The following is a 20,111-nucleotide window of genomic DNA, read 5'->3' as shown; positions in this document are numbered from 1 at the left end:
GTTCTTTCCTCCAACGTAACGTGTGAGTCCGGGATCCGAAGCTACATTGAAGATTGAACATAAAACTGCGGGTTAAGAAGGCCTGTATAACCCTTTATGCACCTTTGCGAATAAATGGGGCCTCCGGCCGAGTATGGTTCTTCAGATGTACATAGCCGTAGTGCGTCCCATCCTGAAGTACGGTTTTTTTGTAGGGCAGCCTGATACCTAAGCAAAAAGTACAATAGAACGAAGATTAAGAGAATTGCGTGTGCAGGTGCTACCAGGGCTCTACAGTCCTTCTCGGCAGATACTCCCAATGTACTCCTTCTACCTCCACCCCCTATACCTGTACTTTAAATGCGTTGTAACGTGCAGTGCTGTAAGACTACGTGAGTCCGGATGGTGGACAGCGGATCGCTACTGTCATTGTAATATCCTTGTCGAAATACCTCGGGAAATTTGGACATCTTTCACGCACTACGCTACACGCAAGCCGAACTTCACAAGAGACTTTTCTGTGGACTTTCTAACCAGGGCAGAGTGGAAGTCTTGCAACAAGACTATGACACAATATGTTTCACCGACGGATCAAAGATGGTCTGTGGAGTCGGTGCGGGAGTTTTCTGAGATACACACAATGTATCTGAGTCGTATGGTCTCCCAGGATCCAGTGTATTCCAAGCGCGTGTACTGGTGATACTGGAAGCCTGACGATGGCTGGGACATGATTTGAGCCCAAAGCGTAACATATCCATTGTGGCCGACAACCAAGGAGCCATTAAGACGTTGTACTCAAGGACGACATCCTCCAGGCTAGCCGAGCGGGGCACAAACGTGCCGAACAATCTAGGCTCAAGATTATCTTCCTCTGGGTTCTCGGTCTAGGAACATAGAGGGAAATAAGCTGAATGACAGATTGGCCACGCGGGGTGCAAGACTCACCACTCGTGGCAAGTCGAGGATGATTTGGCTCGCATATAACAATAGATACAATATTACGGGGTCTGTATGTGCCAGGGAATCATGACGCCAAACTCAACATTTCTTACAACAGGTATTAGTGAAGCCGCCAAGAAGAGGAGGAAACCCTGAGGTGCTTCCTTTGCGATTGCTCAACTTTAGCTATAGCCAGCGCACGGACGCTAGGTAAACCATTCTTTGAGGACCTCAGAGAAATCTGGCTGTCTAGTGAGAGAGCTGCTCCTTGGTGGATGCTATGAGCTGGCTCTGAAGATCTCAGTCGGTTGGACTGTGTCTCCTTGCTCTTATCACAACATTCATGCTCTTAGGAGTTTGTGGCATCAAAACGGCGTACCACAGGGCAAATTGGTCTCCTTAGAGCGGACACTTATACCTACTTCCCTGCCTATATGTGAATTGACTGAACTTCGCTTACGATAAGAGTCTAAGAACTGGTATTTCTAGGAATATTTTTATCAAAATTTTTTTTTGCTGGTAAATTACTCTCCCCTAACAGTGTTTATCATAATAAAGTAGACAGACCCACACCCCAGACAGGCAATAATTCAACAAATTGGTGGAATGAGCAATTTACAATCCGAATCAGAGCCACACTTAATTTCCTGTTCGACCCCGCGCCAAACATGTGGTAACGAATACGACGCATGTAAATATGTCTGATAACGCGATTATATCGGGCTCCGGCAATGTTTCCGTTTCGGAGAGTGATACTTACCAGCATTACTGGCAATAATTTTATGAGGCCAGCGAGGGTGGTATTTGGATTGGTGGTGGTTGTTCTATATCCCTAGAGAAGATATGGTATTAACTGCGTATGTTCGAAGTTAGTCGCTAATTTTTGGGGAAATGATGCTCACGCGATGGTGTAGGAACATATATTTAAGAATAGGGTGAACCCATGGAATATCTGTGCCAATTAAATCCAAGTTGCATTTAGAGCAAAAACCATTATGTTTAGCCCTACTTGAACTTTGTTGGTATCCAGGAAAACCGTCAAGTTTTCACGTTCCCGTGCTAGAAACCACAAAATTTAAAATCATCCCCTGTTCAGACACATACATGGCTGCCGTGATAGTAGGATAAAATTTCACTTATCGTTTGCCAGCATTTTTGAAATTCAAAATAACCATCTTCTAGATGAATCCAAAATTAACGGTGTTCTCACCCATGCCACCCCCAAGTTGCTATTCATCTACCATTTCTTGGCTTCACAGCCGAACAGTCCCTCCGCTCGGAATCATAATGAATTCATTCAAATTTCCATACAAAATTCAGACAGGGTGCATGTGTCTATCAAGCGAAGGTAAAAGCCATCACCAAAATTCACACTTCACTAAATTTCCATATAAGATCACGTTGAATTGATTTTTTTTTCCATTTTTTCCGCCCCTATTTGCCTTTGGTACTTTTCACCTGATAATACAAGTGGAGAAAACTTTCAAAACAAAATTTTCGAGTTCGTTGAGTGGAACCGCAAAATGAGTAAAATATTCAGAAATCTACATTCCGCAATGTTCTCAGCTGGATGTCGAGGACGCCAGGACTTCTTTCTGGAATGTTCATATGTAGTGGAGAAAGGACATGAAGCATCGTTTCTCAGGATAAGTAGTTATACGCTAGATTGGACTATTTCAACATTTTGTAAAGAATAAATTCAAGGAGGTGTTTGCTGTCTGGAGGTAATTTTGTTTATACGCAGGAAAATGAAGTGCGGTGTGGAAAATTTCATAAAATATGCATGAACGTATGTATATGGGGAGGTTTTGTAAATTTAGAACTGGAAGCCTGCATCGAGGGTCACGGATAGACTGTATCGATCCTCTTCATTCTCATATAGACGATCCATAAAGTTATTTTCGGAATAATATACGTTTTCTAGGTAACCAGAGAATCAAATAAAATGTCCTTTTAAATTTCAAAGATTCACCTTAACCGTGGAAAAACAATTCCCTGAAAAATCCTGCTTTCAACGATTGAAGTAACAAACCCCCATTTTCAATGAACTTGACTGGCAAAAGAAAAACTTTTCTTTTTTCTTCTAATAATTCAACTGCCACTCAGCCTACGCAATCAACCCTCTCAATTTACTTTTCCCCAGTGTAGGCACGAGTGAATGTAGTCATATCGAATACTTTTTTCCACTCCGCCATACTGGAAAATCTCGCATGGGAAAATATTTGGCGGTTATTTCAATTTCTTAAAGTGATGTTTTGTAAAGATTCGGGAATCTGGGAGGGTTACTTGGAGTGGAAAAGTTTCCACAACAGTTTTGTAATACGACATGTATTTATGGGTCTCGCTTGTGTGTAGGCTAAAATTTCACTGTGTTTATTTTATATATTATTACAGTTGACAGGAGTTTTTTGGGTAATTTAGGGTGAAATTTCATATGTATATAATTATTTATCTACGAAATAAGCCTTGGGAAAGTTTCTATAAATCTTCTTTTCATGTGTGTCTTCTGCAATATTAATAAGCTCCGTATATTTGTAGGATTTATACATATGCTGTGCCTTTATTTATACTTTCATTAATGGATGGAGGTGGAAATCTGAAAAGATGCTGCTACGCCATGTCGCAGTATCATCTGTCTCGTACCAATGATGCTGTTACGCACGTAGACCACCAGCTACCTAGATGAGGGAACAATCTATTGTATGTCACCTTCTCCAATATTTTCCCCCTATGCCAAAGTAAAAAGGACATACCAGGCTGTCCGCTTGGGTAGGTGAACCGATTACCTCCCCCACCACTATCACTATTTACGATTAAAATGTGCTTATGAACTCCTTAAGACTGCCTGTCCAATCCCGAAGCTTCTTCTTCAACATGACATTCGCAATTCACGCAAGTTCGCCCAGCTATCTCCTCCTTTCATTAAATGCTTTTACTCCTCTGCTAACTCCCCTCAACTATTTTGTGGTTTCCTCTGCTGCTACACTTCCCCAGTCTATGTTCTTTCTCCTCCCTCTTTTTGCCTTTCACTAGTGGTTGCAGCTCGCTTTGTATCTCCTATAATTCCTCCCCTGAGTGTTGGATCCCGGCAACGATACACCATCGATCAATCAACTAAACACCGTCCCATCGTCAGACAGCTAACCTGGGACCATCTGCCATATTACTTTGGGTTAGTCCCCCACTCTTTCGCTTTTGGGAGCCTTCAAATCACGAAATTCCTTTCATCAACGGGAGAGGAGAGGAGGAAGGGAACTGTTAGTTCAAGGAACCCTGGTCGTCCGGCTCCTCAACCGGTTGAGTTCCATCCTCTTTACATCGAGAAGAACCTAAACGTAATGCATTACATGACCTGTCAGTGCTCCTCAGCATATTCCAGATAATGTAGTCTGCAAGGTGCTCCTCCTGTGTCCTCTGTGTTTAAATAAAGTTGTTTCGAGTTCCATGTTACCTTACACAAAACAAGATGGGATGGGCGTCGTCCGCTACGCAATTGCAAAACTCGAATTAAGATATCGTGCCTTCCCAATATTTCGCAAATGTGACTGAAAACCGACACACCCACTTAGTAATCATCATCACCATCAATGACACAACAACCTAGATGCAATAGATATTACCTCTTAGAGACTTTCCGGGCTGCATCATTCTCATCGATACGGATTAAGTGACCCGCCCACCGTAACATATTGAGCCGAATTTTATCCACAATCTGACGGTCATTGTATCGCTCATAGATTTCGTCTTTATGTAGGCTACGGAATCGTCCATCCTCATGTAGGGGAGCCAAAAATTCTTCGGAGGATTCTTCTCTCGAACGCGGCCAAGAGTTCGCAATTCTTCTTGCTAAGAACCCAAGTTTCCGAGGAATATATTGTATGAGGACTGGCAAGATCATTATCTTGTACGGTAAGAGCTTTGACCCTATGGTGAGACGTTTCTACCGGAACAGTTTTTGTAAGCTGAAATAGGCTCTGTTGGCTACCAACAACCGTGCGCGGATTTCATCGTCATAGCTGTTATCGGTTGTGATTTTCGACCCTAGATTGGAGAAATTGTCAACGGTCCCAAAGTTGTATTGTGAATGAGGCTTGAGGTTTTTCCGGGCTACATTTTAGGCATGCTCCTTTTGTCCCTGATAACTCCTTCCTGCCGCCTCTGAAATCTTCGTCTGGCTGGGCGGCAGTCTGCCTGAACCAATTCACTAGTCCACTAGTATTTGGATCTTCTACTGAGCAATGAACACCTTCTAGGCATGGATGCTTCACCTGCATTGGCGCTGCAGTTTGTGACGTGCTCTCTCCGTGGGAGCGCCTGCCTTGGTAGGTCTTTTAAGAAGTTTCCCTCGTTCAATGCTTTTACAAGTCAGCCTAGTACCCCTCTTGGCTCTAAGTATCTTGTTTCCCTGGCCTTTGGCTTCCTCCTCAGTTCAAAGATGAAAGGGGGTTGCATTACCTTCATTAGTAAAAACGAAATCCAGCTTGGTAAAAGTCTTTAGTATACTTCGTCCGTTTGCGCTAATCTCCCTGCTTCCCCACTCAAGGGCCCAAGTGTTGAACTCCGGGTGAGGGTTATCCCTTCCTTCTTTTCCTTCGACCAATAGACATTTGGGGTCCTTATTGCACTCCTTAGCAATACGTTCTTTTTCCCCACACCTTCTGCTTCGATCGGATCGATCGGTGCATGCCTTCAAAAAGTATCCAAACATGAGGCACTTGATGCACCTCTTTAATGAAACCTACTTTCGCAGGCGGCAGACAACCCACCCAATTGGAACCTTTCCGGCCGACAATAATTTCTGCGCTGTCTCCACTATTGGTCGCATTGTGGTCGTTTGAGTATTAGCTTTTCTCAAGCTCACGATGGATTCTTCTTCCAGTTCCTCCAAATTAAATTGTTCTTTTATGGCAGTGCATATTTCTTCGCTGGATGTCACTTGGTCAAGATCCTTGCACTCTATGTAGATCTCTCTTTGGGCCCGCACTGTCACATTCTCCCCAAACGAGTTTTCCACTTCGGTGCGAAAACCGTCGGTTTTGCCCAAGCTGGATTTTTTTTGCTTAAATATGAGATAGGGTCTCTGAGTCCTTCGGATTTTGCTGACTTTGCCACCCAGATCTTTTAGGTTGGGGTCAGATTTCATCTTTTTAGAATCTCCGCGTAAGACAAATTGCTCTTAGTGGAAATAACGATTGCCTCCGGGCGAATTCGCACTTTTGTTTTATTTTTCGGCTTTTTATTAACGACCTTCCATCCGTTCATCCACCATTTTCGTTCCCCTTAGGTTTCCCTTCGATTGCTGATGGTTGCACTTGGGGCACAGGCGTTTTACCTTCCCTGCCTGTAGCTCCGTTCCTCGGAACTGCTTGTGTACTTTTTTTCCTCTTAGGCGCCTGGCAGGTCGATAATATTACGGTTCGGTGCCACTTGGGTCGCCTGTAATGGAATGGCAGATTGTGGCTTTTCTTGGGACCTCTTTCTTCCTCCTGCGACCTATTATATAGGACCCTGATATGTTTTAATAGCTTGGTGCTCGTTATGCTTGTCCTCGATGAACACGGACAATTTAATTATTTTCGCTCCAAGCTGCTTGTAAGGTAATTCCTCCGCGTCGGCGCTTTGTTCTCTATGAGTCTTGGCCGGATTATTTCTTCTAAACGCACCTTCTGCCGAAGCATTTTATATTTTGTCATTTTTGGGATTGGTGGAGATCGAAGAATTGAGGAGCTTCTCCTGAATAGGTCAATTTCTTGATCACGGAGTACCTCCTGCGGTCGTCCCTCTTGGACACATGCAAACTACCTTAGTCGGGCAGCGACCTCCTTTCAACCCGTCATTTTTTGCCTTCGTCATTGATGTTCTTCGGGAGGTCTTGCTTCACTTGAACACCTCTTTTTCGAACTCTCAATCGTTAGGCATTAGAGGCCACGGTGGCCAAGTTGTCCCCCGGGAGACTGCGTTCGGGTAATATCGATAGCTAGGAGCCCGCTTGCTCACTCCCAAAAGCCGCCGGTGATAGGGTTGCGACCGCCGCACCGTAAGTTTCCTCCTTCTCTTTTGTTCCTTCTTGGTTTTATTTTCTGGGTTTCCTTCTTATAGTCACTTTTGTCTACACAGAAAGAAAAGAAAAGAAAAGTACATGAATACATATTTACCTATCATTTACGGGGTCGCACCTGATGGGAGATCTGGCCAGTGTTCACAGGTTGCCTGTCTGTCTGTCACACCCGATTTACTCGGAAATGGCTAACCCAATTTGGTCCGATGGCATCGTGTCTGAAAATGGTCTTATCGAAAACGCTACCAAAGATTTTTGCCCGGAGATTGATGTTTCCTTAACTTTGGCTTCAGTCCGTGCTAGTAACTGAAGTCTTATATCAACTGTGCCTTACTGCGATGTTGGGTACTACATTGGTTGGTCCGTTTAATGCTAGTTTAGGTCCTATAAGCGAGACTGATTTCCGATTGCATTTGAGGAAAATCAGACGTAGACTTCGGGTTATCCCTAGCTGGAAAATTTTGGTTTTTAATTTAGTGTTCTCTCAAGGAACTGCCATGATCATTTCCAGGGATTTCATTTTGACGAAAGAAGGCTAGTTGAAGTTGGATGGGATGGTTGCCTAGTACCCAGAATCTACCGTTTAACTTAGCTTCCGCAACCGCTGTGCTTGCTGGGTACATGATTCTTTCTCTCAATATTCGATTGCAGCAAAGGGTCAGTTTCCTCCCGCAAATTTTCCGCAGCCCGCAATTGATCGACAAGAACAATGCAAAATCATACATGCTTTTACCGACTCAGGAGGAAAATGAAAGAACTTGGCTGGAAGGTTTTGCAACATCTCCTTTATAGTCCTGTAATTTTCCTGCCAGGTTTTTATTTCCTTTGATTGTTGGGACACTCATGATGACGTAAAATTGGCTTCAGCAATGAAATGTGTATCTGACAGATTTTTTCAACAGAAAATCCTGGAAATTCCCCACTGATGAAATACGGTTTCCAGGCAAAAATGATAGAAGGATTTTTTAAAAATGGAGAATATTTGCTTCAATAATGTTAAGTTTAAATATAAATGCAATGATATAAATTTTTCTGACAGAAGGCTTGATATTTCCCCCAAACTGATAATTACATATTATGCATACTTCGCCATTGAATTTATTGAAAATATTCATCAGAACCATTAATGAACATTGTGCCAAAACTTCCCACCCTCGCCTCTGTTCAAGTGCGTCTGACTTTCAAAAATGTCATACAGTGGATCGCAGAGACTGCACCATTTGTAATACTCACCGAGATAAATTCGCAGCTTATCATAATTCATTTTTCGTCGTCGTCTCCATGGAGCAAGTGACGAAAAGAAATTAATCCGCGAATGGAACTGGTAAAATACTGTTGAGCGTCCTTTAGACAATGGCCAGGCGGTGGGAGCTTCTGACAGAAAGGATTATTCGTATAATTTTTTGCACTTGTTTCAGCTCTTTTTATTGCCTTCCAGCTAATTTCGTCGTTTGTAAAATTTTCAACAATTTATCAATGGAGCATTTGCTTCCAAGTTTTGACAGGACATTAATAAGAGACTTATGGCGAGAGCTGGTGGAAAGGATGAATGTTGTCAGTTTGTATCATAAGGAATCGGAGAGCTGAAATTATGTAGAGCCCTTATCTGCTGTCTATCAAATTAATTAACTCTTTTAAGCTTGGTGTAAGTTGGTGACAGGTGCACTACAGTTGTAACTTCGTATCTGGAAAGTGAATGGGGTAGTTACTTCTTTATATCTCTAAGGATGCCTTCAAGCATAATATGACAGAGGTGCTTTGAATTGAATTTTATTTTGTAAGGATAAAAACCAGTGAACAATCTATTTATCCGCCATGGGCTACTTATTCGGAAACTCTCAAACCAATATTTACAAAATTAATGGAGAAATAGAGGCTGTCGAGCTCCCTGAATTCAACTGATAGACTTTTTGTTAAACTTGTTGAAAATAAATGTTTGTATTCAAATGGAGGCAATAAGGTGACTGTGACATTTTAGAGTTACATCCAACGTATGTTGCACGTGAAGTGATGGACCGCTGCATTCTCGTGCAACCAAATGCACTACCGAACCCAGCTTTGCTGACCATCTTGGAGTAGCCCAGTGCTCAGGTCATACCATGACATGCTACCAGTCCGAATTTGAATGCAATTGGACGTCTTTGGAACCAATTAAGGCAAAGTGTCCGATTCGCTGGATAAAGTGTACATAAGCATATATTTGGATGGCTACTTAGGTTGTCAGAATTTGTCCTCATCAACTCCTTAGTTTTGTGTTTTATGGACAAAATCTTCAAGTCACGATTAATATTAAAGTTCCCAAAATTACCACGTTGCAGAAGCAATTATTCTCAGTATCTTAGACTGCACTCTCTGAAAAATTTCAGTGTTGGGTGTGTAACCATGGGTTCCGCTGCCAATGCAAGTAAGCCTTTCGTCTAGGGTAATTCTCAGGTATTTCACCTCCTTGAAATGAGGAATGGGTATGCCGTTAAGCTTAATCGAGGGACATGTTTGTTTCTACAATGTGCAAGTGACATGACTATGATTCGTTGGTTTTTATTTTCTAGGCATCACCCATTGCTTCATATCATTTTCAAGGTTTCAAGATTCATGGGTTGGAATCTGTACACAGTCGCCTTATAGTCAGTAAAGGTAGGGGTGGATAAGCGTTCATTTTTGTGGTCAAATAAAGTGGAGGGCCAAAGATACTTCCTTTGGGGTAACTCCATTTTCATGTTTGATTCTCGTAAGTTGCAGTCTTTTAATTTAAAAAGGAACCTCCTGTCGGTGAAATACGACATTTTTCTTGGCTGTTTCCAGGATGTAGTTCATTTTTGTATTTCTTCTCTCCTCATTGAGCGGTATTGTGACAATCCTGTGAATCATAAAGTTGTATGCCGCCATCTTATGTTAGTAATCGTGGTTTGAGGTATATGTGACGGTTCGTTGTGTCTGGGTCGGTTTCCTGTTGATGTCGAACTCAAAATCCCCTCTTTTCCGGATTATTTTTAAATCTAGGAACCGGTATCTCCCCTTCCTTTTCGATCTCCATGGTGAAATCGATGTTCCTGTGTGCCCGGTTGAGTTTCTCGAGGATTGTTCCTGCTTCTTTCCTTTTGATGATTGCTAACACAACGTCCACGTATTTGATCCAGAATCTCGGGAATGCCCCAACTTTTTGGAGTTCATTCTCCAGGTTCTTCGTTAATTCCTCACATAGCAGCGGTGCTTTTTAATGTTAGAGGTTACTATGGAGGTAGGAATCGTACTTGGTAGTTTTTATTATGAAGTATCATACTAGTTCAGTAAACCATCCTGAGTGTGAGTATGATGTCCTGAGTCCATACCGACTTGTTGGAACCATCATCAAACAGACTTCCTCAATCCTAATAAAAAATTAGTTCTGCCTCAGTTACCTTGGGAAGCAAGAGGTATAATGGACACTACTGTCGTGTTTGGGTATTTATATAAGGAAGCGAACGACAATAACTGGCAACCATTATTTTTCAGGCTGCTCCCAGGGAATTTAATGGACTGGGCGCTTGCATGCCATCTCAGAACCGAATTGCAGGTGGATATGTGGTGATCAGATTCTGTTTCGAAACAACGAAAGTGATTAATTATCATTTCTGATGTTTGTAAAATTCTTATAGACTTTCAGTAAGTAGCTTTTCCCTTTTCACAAATAATTTTCATTTTACATATAAGTACTTGCTTTCGGGATCTAACGTACTTACTCCCTTCATTAGTGCTTAGCTCATAGCTACTTTAGGTGTCTCCACAATCTCTCGCCTTTTTAGTTTTGGATCTTGCTGGGCCAGTGCCTTGATATCATTCGAACCAACGTCGGTGGGCCGACCGCTGCGGGGTTTACTTTCCAGGCTCGTATCTCCGGATCTTTCGGTGGGCTTCCGAAGCTCGTTTGCCTTTCTTGACGTAATAAAGTAGAAAATGGCGAAAATGCACTTTATTCTCCGACGTGGTAACGGATCTGCAAATTAAACTTTGCAACCATTTTCTGAATCAATGTAGTAAAGCCAGCAGTTTTAGCACAATACTGCCTACGCCTAACGCCTGCCATATACTCTTCGATCGCCTTGTCAGTTATGCCTCATGAGTCTGCAGTTAAGTGTGTGCTGGAACGTTTGTGGGGTCCCGCTGATCTGTAAGTTTCGACTGTACAGTCAGTTAGTGATTGATTGGGGCTAGTCGGTTATGATCGAACGACGGACGTCAAAACGCACGCGGTGCTAACACTTGCATCAGGTGGCGTTCGCTTCCTGGAAGAAAGGCTGCAGCCCGTCTAAGGAGACCGTATTGGACTTGCCATGGAAGTCCATACTGAACGCAGGCTCCCTATGCTCCAGAACCTTATGAAGGTATAGTGCCTGCAGCAGTCTCCGGGTGGCGTCAGTCCTCACCAGAACGTCGGTGTAAACTTTAAGCTTCCTAGGGGTAGAATTGGTAGCAGACTCACGGACGGACGGCATCTGGGACCGGCACCCATCGCATGCCATAATGCCTGCCTGCTGTGTCCGATGCCAACGTTCCAGCACGTCATTTTACTGTGGATGGTATGCAGTTTCCCACTGGTGTTTGAACCCCAGGAGCTTCCTGAGCTCTGAGAATTCCCTAGTCTGTGATGATTTTGGCGGGAGCACCAAAGTACGGAATACACTCTATACTGTCTAACTTTTACACTTTTGACATGCAATGCACTCTCTGGCCCGAGAATTGAATAGCTCTTCATGGGCGGCAAGAAATAGTTGCTGACTAGCCGGTTCGCTATCTGAATGACAGCGTACACTAGATCGTGCACTAGAAGCGTGCACTTCCTTACGAAAAGCGGCTGGGATATATGGCGTAGATCCCTTTTCGGAGATCTCGTAGTAGATAGAGGAAAGTGAGCCGAAGATGGGCAACTCTTTAATTCAGTTGAGCCGGATTGAACTGATTTGAGAAGATCTGATGAAGAGCAGCTCCTACTGCGATGTCTGAGTGTCGACGAATACGGCAAAGGGGGCATCCTGCTAAGGGGTTGCCAAAAATGTAACATACAGCTAGTAGACGTTACACTTTTAGCATCTCCTGCTTGGTTGTTTGAAAAGCTTAGACGGCTTCCGGAGACCACACGACCTTCACATTTGTTTGATTCTAGGATCAGACAGGAAGGGGTTAAGTGAAGCCTGATGGGGAGCATCTTTGGGCACGAAACGTCGGCAGAAGCTTGCCATATCCAAGAACCTCCTAAGGTCTTTGACCGTCTTCGGCAGCGGAAACCTAGCATCTTCTCTAGGTCGGGTCGTATGCTGTTAGGAGGGATCGAATGGCCTAGAAATTTTACCTACTACTGGAGGAATTTGCAATTTTTACGGTTAAGAATTAGGCCATTCTCAAGGAGATGTTAAAAAATGTACTCGGGATGTGCCAAATGTTCAAACTTGGTGGAGGATGCAACAAGAATATTATCCAAGTAGGCGAAACAGAAGTCCAAGTTTCGTAGCACAGAGTGGATGAATCTTTGGAAGGTTGGCGCCGCATTGGATAGGCCAAAAATCATTCGTGTGAACATGAGGAGTTCGAAAGGTGTGCAAATCGCTGCTTTGGTTGTCTGTGCAAAACATACACAGATAGATGAGGATAGGGACAGATCATTAATAAAAAATAGGAATAATGGGGCGCCAAGTATAGAACTCCAGAGCAGGAAAGCAGGAACGGGATTAGTAATCGTGACAAGAAACTCTACAGGAATGATTTTATAGGTAGGAGAAGAGTCGTGAGAGGATTAAGGAGAAGTTGAGTAGATAAAGTTTTGAGTGGAGAATATTGTGGCCAAATGTATCATAGCCTTTGGATAAATCGGTGTAAAAATCGTGCTCTTCATGACGTGAATTAAACGAAGTTGATAGAGACCAGAATGTTTGAAGCAGTAGACCGATGCTCCACGAAACCATGCTGCTCTTTTACTATGAGGTCACCGAACTGCGCGCTCAACCAGTCGTCAACGTATCCTTCGAAAAGTTTGGAGAAAGAGGAGAGAAGAGAGATGGGACGGTATTTCAAATCTCCGCTCTTAAGGATGGGGCTGATAAGCGCATCTTCCCAAAGATAAGGAAAGTAGCATTATTCGAGGCTTTTGTTAAAGATTATATACAGAGGGAGGGAAATGTGCTATTTACAGTTAACAAGGATGTGGTTAGGAAGCCCTTCGGGATCAGATTCAACATTGACGTTAAGATTACCAATGAGTAACACAACTAAGGAGGCGTAAGGAGAGAAATGGCGAGAGATTCGGCACAGTCGGCATCTCAAAAAGGCGTAGACGACGAGAAAGTAATCACAAAAGAGAAGTAAAAACAGAGTAGGTAGCAGGGTTGTTGTAGGGAGTTGGTAATGGAGTCTGCAAAATTGATGGAAGAAGAGAAAAAATTGAAATCTTGATCTGTTCCTGTGATTATAATATCTTAATTAGGCTTCTAATCTTCTCGTAGTCCTTCCTAAAAGTTCCACCAAGGTAGAAAAAATGTTGGCCATGACGTGCTTAGCCTTTTTTCGGGTGGAATTTTTGAAGATGTGGAGACTCTCGTAGGAATCTAGTTTCCTAACGTCGTTCACCTTCTTCAAAATTTTGGCGTTGTCCAACGACAAATGGTGTCCCTGTTCGATTATATGTCTGATAACCGCGGACCTTATGTGTGGGTTATCCTTATTTTTATCGGATTCGACCACCGTTAAGTGTTTTAATATCGTGGTGTGGACTAGCCGTTTTGTTTGCCCTAAGTAAATTTTGTCGCAGTCTGGGCAGGAAATCTTATAAATGCCGCTTTTTTCGGTACACCCTTTTTTACCTTTGACTGATTGTAACTGGGTCCTAAGTAGGTATCGTCTGCTGGTCGAGGTGACCAGGAATCCATGTTTATTTTGCCGCCTTTTGATGCTCTGCGTCCGACCCGAGTAGGTTCATGTTATCTATTACCTAGGTTCTGTGTTCACTTCCTGGAAGAGTGTTGAAAGTTGCTGTCTTGAGACCTGGCGTAGTTTCTTTTTGATCCGATTTTCGCTGAGGTTCCTGTTGTATCTGTTTTTCTTGGCTGTTTGCAGGATGTAGTTCATTTCTTTATTTCTTCTCTTCTCATTGAGCGGTATTGTGACCATCCTGTGAATCATAAAGTTGTATGCCGCCATCTTAAGGTGGAAATCGTGGTTTGAGGTGTATGTGATGGTTCGTTGTGTCTGGGGCGTTTTCCTGTAGAATTCCTGTCCAATTCAAAATCTCCTCCTTCCCGAACTATTTTTAAGTCTTGGAAAGGTATCTCTCCTTCGTTTTTGATCTCCATGGTGAAATCGACGTTCCTGTGTGCCCGCTTGAGTTTCTCGAGAATTGTTCCTGCTTCTTCCTTTTTGATGATTGCTAATACAACGTCCCGTATATGATCCAGAATCTCGGGAGTGCCCCAGCTGCTTCGAGTCCATTCTCCAGGTTCTCCATAAATACCTCGCATACCAGCTGTGAGAGGGGGTGCCCATTGCTGCTGCAGGAGGTTGTTTTATAAAATTTATTCCTGAATGTGAAATAGGATTCACTCATGCACGTGAAGGCCAGTTTGTTATACAATTTATTCAGTTATTCGGATGAGTTTTCGTGTGTCATGATCCATTCCTGGAACAAATGTAGAGCTTCTTTCATCGGTACGTTTGGGAACAGGTCTTTTACGTCGAAGGATTATGTATGTAGTATGTCATCACTTTGTGTCCCCCCGGCCTCGTTGAGTCTGGCAATGACTTCTCTGCCGTTTCCAACTGCTCGTTTTCCTATTTTTAGGCCAAATATTTTGATTTCTTCTAAGAGCCACTTTGCAATATTTTGGATCGGTGAATTCGTTGCTGCTATTATCTCTCTGATCTCGTTGCCTTCTTTATGTGTTTTGAGGAGGCATTTGATTCTGGGCAGAGATGGGTTAGGCATTCTCAATTCGGCTGCTTTCTTAATAATGGGCTTACATTCAACCAGTGCCTCTTTCACTTTTTAACGGAGACTGACAGAGGGTCCTTTCTGATGACGTGAAACTTACCTTCTTCTAATTTTTGGCGTACTTAGTCGTCGTATACTCTTTTGTCCATGATGACCACTGCGTTTTCTTTGTCTGCCGGTAAGTAGAAAACGGGTTTCTCTTTTAATTCTTTAATGGTTTTGTGATGGTTGGACGATGCTCTTTTCTTTGTGGTCATTCGCTTGGTGGGGGTCAATAGCCGCCTAATTTCTTCTTGGGTGCCGGCTTTTTCCTCTTGTAATTGTTTGATTTTTGCCTCGATGTCAATTACGATGTTCTCTTTGGATTCATTGGATCTGTTGATCACATAGTTGGGTATGAATTGTTCCTGCGGTTTCTCTATTGCACCCTGGCCCGCTTGTGTTGTGGTGAGCGCCTTTAATTTCTTTTCCAGTACGCTCGAGCTTTTTGACAGGTGTAGATCCTATTGATTTTCTCCCATATGTCGGTCATGTCACCCTTTCTCCCATGGATGTTCTTGCCGATTTTTAAGTGGGCGAGTAAGCATGGAGTTTGTTATGTTCTAGCCTCGTGTAAAGTGACTTGTGTAGGTTGAGGGGGTAATGAAGGCTTTTATTTAAGATATCCGATTCTTCGTTAAAGAAGAAATGGTAGTAATAGCGCTATCCTCCCTAGTATCATATTGGATGGATACCTAAAATTTGCTTATTTCTAAACAAGCTTCTACCAAATTCCACCAATATTTGAATTCACTGAGTTCATCCTAAATTTCCATTTTTCTTGACACCGTCACAAAATCCGGTAAAGAGGTTAATTGCTATCGAAAGTAATGCAAATGCTATGCCCCTTTAACATTTAACATGGGAAACACTCTATGCTGTGAAGCCTGCATTTTATCATTTCCCTCCTATATTCACAGTAACGTTACCTGTCCTTTTGGTGTAATAAATCTCTCCACTTTGTAATCCATTGTAAAGCTAAATTTAAATGTTTGCCGGGGAGGGGTTGGGAAAGTTGTTATTCGGACGACATGCAAAAGCCAGGACATGCTTCAACTTCCGATGATAGCTAACAAAAGGCTATTTCTGAACTGCAAAAGTGCATTTTGTGCCCAGAAGCATTTCACCTCTGTGTATGGCCTGAACTTTGATTTGTAGTCGCTCGTTCCAAGTTTTTCTAGATTGCATGTCGGGAACAGTCTTGATTGCGTGTTTCAAGAAAATAAACAAAAACATGTAAGCAAAGTCGAATTATATGTACATATATGTATGTATCTTTCTTGCATATCGAAGCTATCGCTTTTATAATTATATAAGTTCCGTGGATGAGTTGAAGATTTTGAAAAAATGTTTCTAGTCTCCGTTTCATTCACGAGTGAAACCCAGGAATAGAGGGTGAATGACGTCCACAATGCCGGGGGTTGAAAACCTGTTTGTATAAAAATTAGAAACCTTAATTGAGAACATAGAAGGAACCGCAAAATTAGATTCCAGCACACATAATTACTACCGAATGAACGTTAAGGCTGGCGGCTCCATTTCCATTCATTCATGTCGGTCTCCTTGGAACTCCAAAATAAACACTTCCATGACATACTCCTCAATGCATTTGACAACATTTGGTTTTATACATAAAATTTAATTACAATATTCCCAAACAATTCTCATTGAAATCTGCCAGCAGCATTAAAACTTGAATGAAAATATGCAAATAAAATTTGATGGCGGTCTTAAAATAGGCGCGTGACAATTAGGCCACAATTGAAATGAATAGCTTTAGCACGAACTGATTTAATTGGCAATCGTTTCTGAAGAACACTTCAATCAAGTGTCACGAAAATGTTAAGATGATCGGATCAATTATTTTTTTTAATTTAATTAATGTCTAATGTGACAAATAAGATAAGTTTGATTTGCGGTGAGCTGATTATTGTAAAACAAATCAACTGTGAAATTATTACATTTCACGAAACTTTCCTCTTTTGATAGGTTCTTTTTCGCATAATACTTCCCGATTGCTCTGCCAGCCTCGTGACTCTCACCCCGCTTCCCACAGATAAGCCACTCAGACGGATGAGTTGCACTTCGTGGTGGATTGCATCGTTCCCTTGCGGAGCCCGGACTAATCCGTGTTAATTAGCTTGTGCCTCCACACAACCCCACGCCCAGCCGATACCGTGCTTCAACCTCAAACCTGACTCCTGACCCGCCAACTTCAGGGGCGCAGATCAAACTTTACGCGCCGTGCACCCGTTGACCGGAGACAAGAGGCTTGAACCTGGGCTACAAGGGCTCTGTGATTTAAATCTTCCCACGGTGTCCCCGAGCAAACGCAGAAACCCAGCGATGGAAAGGGCCGACCTGGAATCGAAAACAGGATCATTGGGGAGTCTCAAATTCTCCTGGTATACCAACCCGGCAGAACTGGCGGCAAACTTCTCGATATGGGCTGTACGTAAGGCAGGACTTGCGAGCATAAGGAGTCATCGTGTGCCATTACAGCAGCCTTCAACGTCCTAAGTCAGCGTTCCAGCATCCCATTGGATTATGGGTGGTCCGCAGTAGTCCAATGGCGTTTTAAGCCTTTGAGTTTGCTTAACTCCAAGAACAGGGTAGATTCGAACTGTGTTCCCTGGCCAGTGATAACTTCGGCTGGAATTCCAAAACGTGGGATCCATTCCCGACAAAGAGCCTCGGTCAAATATCGTGCGAAAATGTCGGCCAGGGGAATTGCCTCAGGCTACCGGGGGAACTTATTGATGATTTTAAGGTAATGCTTGTAGCCACGGGAATCTCGCAAGGGACCAATGATGTTGATGTGGATCGTGTGGAAACGCTTGGCAGACCGAGGGAATGAGCCTTATTCTTTTTGTACGTTCTTGGTGACTTAACAGTTCTAGCACGCGAAGCACTGTCTGGCGCCGGAGTAAACATCCTTATTCATTGAGGGACAGTAAGGTTTGCTAGTGACATGTCAATTAGTTGTCCACATACCTGGGTGCGCAAGATCGTGCACTATATACTTCCTTGCAAAAAGTGTTCGGAATATATGGCCTAGGTCCCTGTCAGAGGTCTGGCAGAGTATTTCAGAGGTTGAGTCGAAAAGAAGAAACTCCCGAAATTTGTATTTAGGGTTGTCTCTGAGACCCTGCAGCACTTCATCATTCTTTTCTGTCTGCGCGATTGCCGGAAAATCGACGGTGGTAGTGATTTTTGACTTCTGAAATGCGTGACAAAGCGTCTGCAACTGCATTGTCCTTGCCGGGCACGTGCTAGATGTCCGAAGTAAACTGACTTATGAAGTTGAGGTGCCGGGGATGCTTTGTCGGGTTTCTGCTTAAAAGCGAGGGTATACCAGTCCACTCAGCTGTGAATGAGCACCTGAGTCAAATCAGAGCGAGCGCAATGCTGACCACATTGCCTCCTACAGGGTACTTTAATCCTGTAGAGTACCGTTACAATCTTGAATTAAGATAAGTAGGCGTTGAGAATCGCTTGATGTTGTGCGACTTTGAACCGACGAAAGAAGCTTAACATGCCCAAAAATCTTCGCAGATCCTTGATTGTTTTAGGTTATGGGAAATTTGTGATGGCTAGAACCTTGGCCGAATCTGGATATATTCCCTCAGCGGAAATCGTGTGGCCTAAAAACTTCGCCTTCTGTTGAAGAAATTTGTATTTTTCAACGTTAAATATTAGACCAACCTCATGGAGACGCTGGAAAATACTTTCAAGATGTTCCAAATGCTCAGACCTTGAAGAAGAGGCGACCAAAACATCATTCAAGTATACGAAACAAAAGTTAGGGTTTCGCAGGACAGTGTGGATGAACCTCTGAAAAGTTTACGTGTGAATTCGAAAAGTCCGAAGGGTGTGCATATTGCCGTTTTCGGAATGTCTTCTGGAGCTACAGATATTTGATATGTCTTGGTTAAGTCCGAGGTCGTGATATTTTCACGGCTGTTAGCGAACTTGTGCACAAAGTTATGCATGAGTGGTATGGGGTAGCGGCCTGGAATGGTCTGAGCAATCAGATGTCTGTGATCGCCACGTGGTCACCATTCGGCGTTGGGCTTTGAGACCATGTGTAGTGGAGAAGATCAGCAGCTGTTTGATGGTCTGCAAATACCCCGCTTCAAAAAAGGGAGCTTCTCGGAGGTCATAGATGCACCTTCGAGAAGATATGGGAGCCGGTAATGTTGATGTGGTGTTGTACACCATGCTTAGCTGGCTGCGAGAGACAACTTTCGGTAGTTATGTTGCTGTATTTTTGAACGAACGCGCGTATGCGAGGGTTTACTACTTCTGTCAGATGAGCTGGTGTCAATTTTTCCTGAGGGCTTGAGCAAAGTTACGGGGTCTATAAGAGACCAATTCGGCAAATCCACTAGCAATCCATAGAGGCCTAGAAAGTCTGTGCCCAATATGGAACTGCTCAGATCCACTATAACGAAAAGCCATGAAAACACTCGTCGAAGTCCTAGACTCACGTGCACTTGCCTGTAGCCGCAAGTGTGTATAGTTGAAGAGTTTGTCGCCGCTGGTTTAAGTTGTTGCGGAATCAGTTGGAGGGTGGACTGAGACGTCTGCGCTCGTGTCGATTAAATAACGGCGCCTGCTCAAAGGATCATAGACGGTTAGAGGGCTTGAAGCTTCGTTCTGAGTAGCCATTGCCGCAGCTCCCAACGTGTTTAATTTGTTGATGCTGTGAACATGCACGGGCTGGTACACTTCTTTGCCTTGCGGTGGTACCAGCAAATTGCAGGACTCGTTGAGGTCCCGGACGCGCGACTGCCCAATCTCTCATTTCGGTTAGCGTACAGCGAACGAGGACCTACATTCCGAACGCGAATTCCCACTGTTTCCTGCTTGGAGACGGTAGTCGAGAGGGTGGCCAACGTTTCCTAAAGTTCAATAATCTCGTTCGTGGCCTTTCGCGACACTTCAGTGACCACGGGGCGCGCATGTACCTCGTGAATCTTGTCAGCGGTGTTCGCTAACATATCCAAAGATCCGGAGTCCGCACAAATCAAAGATGGCTTGAGTGCTTTCCGGAAGTCGATGCAACTAGAGCGACTTCAGACGATCAACCCCGACCTTGTCCCCGCCTAACTGCTTCATCTCACGTAGCAATTGGCTCGG

At 43.4% G+C, this 20,111-nt stretch overlaps 1 protein-coding gene and 1 long non-coding RNA gene across 9 annotated transcripts in view; one reads left to right on the top strand and one right to left on the bottom strand.

Annotated features, from left to right (window-relative positions):
* The window catches only part of LOC119647762, a 724,584-nt gene that overhangs the window by 202,713 nt on the left and 501,760 nt on the right, over positions 1-20,111 (top strand). The gene's annotated exons all lie outside the window — the stretch shown is intronic.
* On the bottom strand, positions 16,218-16,792 carry LOC119647765. The gene is made up of 2 exons (XR_005248933.1): positions 16,469-16,792; positions 16,218-16,398 (listed from the first exon to the last, which is right to left on the bottom strand). It is a non-coding gene; the product is annotated as an uncharacterized LOC119647765 (long non-coding RNA).

This window comes from Hermetia illucens, chromosome 2 (genome assembly GCF_905115235.1).
Source record: "Hermetia illucens chromosome 2, iHerIll2.2.curated.20191125, whole genome shotgun sequence".
NCBI lineage: Eukaryota > Metazoa > Arthropoda > Insecta > Diptera > Stratiomyidae > Hermetia > Hermetia illucens.
This window is presented reverse-complemented; position numbering and strand designations above follow the sequence as displayed.